The sequence below is a fragment of the Bombus fervidus genome, unplaced genomic scaffold (assembly GCF_041682495.2).
Source record: "Bombus fervidus isolate BK054 unplaced genomic scaffold, iyBomFerv1 scaffold0144, whole genome shotgun sequence".
Classification (NCBI taxonomy): Eukaryota; Metazoa; Arthropoda; class Insecta; order Hymenoptera; family Apidae; genus Bombus; species Bombus fervidus.
This window is the reverse complement of record NW_027212705.1, coordinates 2,501-7,500: the sequence shown is the minus strand read 5'-3', so window position 1 is coordinate 7,500 and position 5,000 is coordinate 2,501. Positions and strand designations below refer to the sequence as shown.

Sequence of the window (5,000 nt, the reverse complement as noted above, 5' to 3'; positions counted from 1 at the left end):
CGAGAATCGCCTCAAAGAGAAAAAAAAATAAAAAAAAAAAATTAATTCGAATAGAATCGAGAACCTTATATTCTATCTCGATCGAGAAACGTTTTATGCATCTCGCCAAAGTGCCTTTTAAACTTCGTTCGTCGTATCATGTTCGAGCTAAGACTCACGCAAGACACCCGTAACGATCTCCGGTTTTTAACGCCCGTCCTCTTTGTATAATATATATATATATATATACACGTGTTATGTATAATATATCTCCCGTAGCCGTTTCTCTCTTCTCGACGATTCCAGCGGTTCCTTGTTTTCGCCTGTTATTGCTGGCACAGAGATCGAACACGCGACATGTATATAACATATCGGTTTCTTTGCTCTGTACCAACGACGAAAACGCACGGGAACTCACGCAAGTGGAAAAGCGAGCGCGAGACGTACACAACGGGGTGAATTTATTACTCGGGGACTGGACGACCGGCGATACGTTAGGATGCGCGGTCCAGCGATAGACGACGAAGAGACATGGGATGACCAACGATCTCTTTTTCTCTAATACTCGGAGCGCCGAATCGCCTTAAAGCAAAAAAAAATCACACGCGCGTACGTCGTACGTACGGCGCGTGTATACCTCGTCTCTAATCAAGTTTCGTTAGTCTTTCTCGAGCCTCGCCAAAGAGGATCGTTCTCTTCCTCTGCGCGATCTCTCCGTGCCAATGTCAGAGATTATTCTCTTTCGCACGACGACGAAAACGACTATTTTCGACGATCCGAACAACTTTGTAACGGACTCACATGCACATCTTAAAATCGAGTACAGAAACGTTGCGCAACACCGTGAGCTTTTCTCTTCTTCGTCACCCTTAAATATAGCCGATCGTAGACGCACGCTAGATCGTAACACACTTTTCGTTGATTTCCGACGAACGTGGCTTTGGGCCAGGCGCGCGGGCAGAGAGATACGCGACCGACGGGGAAAAATTCGTCCCGATACATGTACGCGTACTCTCCGATCTCCGCGCAACGCTGGGGATCATCTCCCTAAGTCATCAGCGTTCGAAGAAATCTCGTGTGTCCGTTCCCGGATCTACGGCTTTCTCTGGGTTCGCGAAGAACAGAAAAAAGCACAGAGGATGAAAAACGCAACGACGACCCATCGATGCGACGGTCCTCGTTGTCTTCTCGTCAGTCGTCTCGCGCCTGCAGAATACATCTCTGCCGCACGAACAGACGGAGTGGGTATTCGATCCCTGGGGCTGTACGAGTAAAAACATCTTGATGAAAAGACGGTTGTGTTTCTTTAAGGCACACAGTTTTTCGTTACGCCACCAAGTTTAGGTTTAGGTTTTAATATCTTGGTTCTCTTTTCTCTCCTCTCTCGACTGACTTTGTTCAAAAATATTTTTGCTTTCTCTCAGTCTCGCCAAAAATTCATTTAAGACGACGTCGGGGGCGCGGTCATTCGTGCTTATCGAAGACTAACAAAACGTAGCAGAGGCTGATACAAAAAGAAAAAAAAAATCGGCCACGAAGAAAACTCGCTCTGTGTATCTCGATAACCGCGTCGACGACGACGGTTCTCTCCGCGCTCTTTTAATTCGTATCCTTCTTCTTGCGCTTCGTCCGACTCAGAAACGTTCGTAAAACACGAACGACGGCGGGTTGTCAAGCCAAGAAGGGACAGAGAAGAGACGGAGGTAGTTTTGCGAGTCTCCCGTGAACGCGATAGATTTTTCATATATATTTGTATCGAGAGCATGCGTACGCCGGTCTCCACACGATCCAGCGACGAACGCCGACGAACGTCCAACAATCGCTCGTACGTCGCGTACGAGCCCTCGACCGCTCTTTAATTCGTATTCTTTTGCTTGGCGCTCGTCCTCCGACTCAGAAACGTTCGTTTAAAGATAAAACGAACGACGGCGGGCTGTCGACGAGGCAAGAAAGAACAGAGAGATACGGACCGAGAGCAACGATACGCAACGCAAGCAGTCTTAGGTTTACGTGAGCAACCCTCAGCCAGGCGTGGTCCAGGAATTGTATCCGTGGACCGCAATGTGCGTTCGAAATGTCGATGTTCATGTGTCCTGCAGTTCACACGTTGACGCGCAATTAGCTGCGTTCTTCATCGACCCACGAGCCAAGTGATCCACCGTTCAGGGTAATCGTTTATGCATGGATTTTTGTTTGTGTACTCAGGTTTTTGTACTCTTATTCTCGGTTCGAAAGAAGCCGATATCCGACAAACGTCCGACCAACGGGAATCGAACGCGCGGAAGTCGCCATATGATTGACGACACGAAAATACGTTCGAAAACGAAATCGGACGGACTGCGCGACGACACACGCAGCCCGCCGACCGGGCGTAAAGTGCATTATAATATATAACAACCAACGAGATCGAAGCTCCGTTCGTCAGGAAACGACGGGGATATAACACCCGATTCTGAATCCTCTGTACAGCACACGATCTCGCGAAGAAAGCGCACGGTGGCTAGCCCATGATATATATATATGTTCGTTCCTCTCGTCCAGTTATTCGAAGCAAACAGCCGATATGCATCTCCATCGTTCGGGTAAAAAAAAATCGATGGGACGCGCACGGTCGTAGTCTTCCTCGCGCGGTCGTTTCTTCCCGATAGCCAGAAGCAGAGTTTGAAAAACTCTAGCGACGGAACGAGGCATTAGACTCTCGACAACGAGGATACAGACACGGCCGGCGGTCCCCTCTGAATCGACTTCGGTGGTTCAGGTAAAAATAAAAAAAATCGATGGGACGCGCACGGTCGTCCTTCCTCTTCCTCGCGCGCGGTCTATTCTTCCCGATAGCCAGAAGCAGAGTTTGAAAAACTCTAGCGACGGAACGAGGCATTAGACTCGCGACAACGAAGATAGAGAGACGGCCGGCGGTCCCCTCTGAATCCACTTTGGTCGCTCAGGTAAAAATAAAAAAAAATTCGAAAGGGACGCGCACGGTCGTCCTTCCTCTTCCTCGCGCGGTCTTTTCTTCCCGATAGCCAGAAGCAGAGTTTGAAAAACTCTAGCGACGGAACGAGGCATTAGACTCTCGACAACGAGGATAGAGAGACGGCCGGCGGTCCCCTCCGAACGGATGGCGACAACGACGACTAAAGCGCGAAAAATCGCGACGAAAAGGAACGCATCTCCGTTCAGGTGTATGTGTGTGCGTGCGTTTAAAAAAAATTCGATGGGACTCGCAGCCATCGGCCTCGCGCGGTCGTTTCTTCCCGATAGCCAGAAGCAGAGTTTGAAAAACTCTAGCGACGGAACGAGGCATATGACTCACGACAACGAGGATATGGACAGGCGGTCCCCTCTGAACGGGTCGACGAGACGATGGTAAAAGAGACGAACCGGACGAAACTTCCGTCGATCAGGTAAAAATAAAAAAAAATTCGATGGGACGCGCACGGTCGTCGTCGTCGTCTTCCTCGCGCGGTCGTTTCTTCCCGATAGCCAGAAGCAGAGTTTGAAAAACTCTAGCGACGGAACGAGGCATATGACTCACGACAACGAGGATAGAGAGACGGCCGGCGGTCCCCTCTGAATCGACTTCGGTGGTTCAGGTAAAAATAAAAAAAATCGATGGGACGCGCACGGTCGTCGTTCCTCTTCCTCGCGCGCGGTCTATTCTTCCCGATAGCCAGAAGCAGAGTTTGAAAAACTCTAGCGACGGAACGAGGCATTAGACTCGCGAGGATAGAGAGACGGCCGGCGGTCCCCTCCGAACCAACTTCGTCTAGTTAAGAATCGTTATACTCTTTACCATCACTCGCACTGGTATATATCTTTTCGGGCCAACATCCACGCAATGCGTTTTCGTTCTAGGTTACCCGATCCACGAGTACGAACGTACAACGTGGTTTCGTTTTGTCGAACATCGTATATCGTTCGCCGTTGAAACGAACGACAACGAAACGACATAGGAAGAACGAACGCCCTTTGGGTAGGAAGCACGTTTCGAGGAACGACGAGAGTTTGGAGAGACGCGCGAGATAGCTGGAGACGCGCAGATATAGGTATCCATGGATCTTCGAAGAGAACCTTCGAAGATATATAATTCGGTATCCTATTTTTCTGCGGCTCGCTATTCGCGTTCTTTCGCTCTCGTCGACGACTCGTTATAGACGCTTCGTTCGATCCCAAAGAGCAGTCTTCCTTATGTCCCGTTGCTAGGAGGTGAGGCCTACGCAACGCAACTACGAAATATAGAAGAGGTGTGAGCAGTGATCTCTCCGACACGAGGCACTTTAGAGATTTTAGTTTATATATTATATTGTTCGTTCGTTGGATTTCCACGATGCAAATACGAAATACGAGATCGTGACGGCGGGTCTTTCTGTGTACGACCTCACGCAGGCGCCTCGATCGCATTTCTCATTACACGTGGTTTCCACTGTAACTTTTAGTTTTTTCGATATGTGTTCAGCTCAAGTTCCCTCACATATCGTTATTATTATTATTATTATTATTATTAATAGTAGCGGTTTCGTGTTATAGGATTCGGAGACGGCGGGTCTTTCTGTGTACGACCTCACGCAAGCGCCTCGAGAATCTTTTTAAGTTTTCCGTGTGTTATATTATTCGGAGACGGCGGGTCTTTCTGTTTACGACCTCACGCAGGCGCCTCGAGAATATTTTTAAGTTTTTCGTTTGTTATAATATTATTCGGAGACGGCGGGTCTTTCTGTGTACGACCTCACGCAGGCGCCTCGAATTATTCGTGTAAAAGTATATCTCTTCATCCCGATGATCGAGAGAGAGTGCCACACTCTTCGTATAGTTTCGTAACTGGAGCGTCTCCCACCTCCTTATTGTAAAAAATTTGGCTTTTGTCAAAGTATATAGCTTGTTAATACGTCGTATATACTTTGTGTCGATATAGGAGGAGTACGGCTCCTTACCGACGATATTATATATATTTTATTATACAGTGTTCAAGTCAAATATATTCTTTGTGTTTTTGTATTTTTCGTTAATGATCCTTCCGCAGG

General features: G+C 48.1%; 2 non-coding genes across 2 annotated transcripts in view; both read right to left on the bottom strand.

Moving 5' to 3' along the window:
* Positions 1-1,994: 1,994 nt before the first annotated feature.
* On the bottom strand, positions 1,995-2,149 carry LOC139997694 (5.8S ribosomal RNA). The gene has a single exon (XR_011803038.1). It is a non-coding gene; the product is annotated as a 5.8S ribosomal RNA (ribosomal RNA).
* Positions 2,150-4,982: 2,833 nt separating this feature from the next.
* LOC139997696 (small subunit ribosomal RNA) overlaps positions 4,983-5,000 on the bottom strand; it is a 1,924-nt gene continuing 1,906 nt past the window's right edge. Inside the window, exon 1 of the ribosomal RNA XR_011803040.1 lies at positions 4,983-5,000. This exon is cut by the window's right edge and continues 1,906 nt beyond it. This is a non-coding gene — a ribosomal RNA (small subunit ribosomal RNA).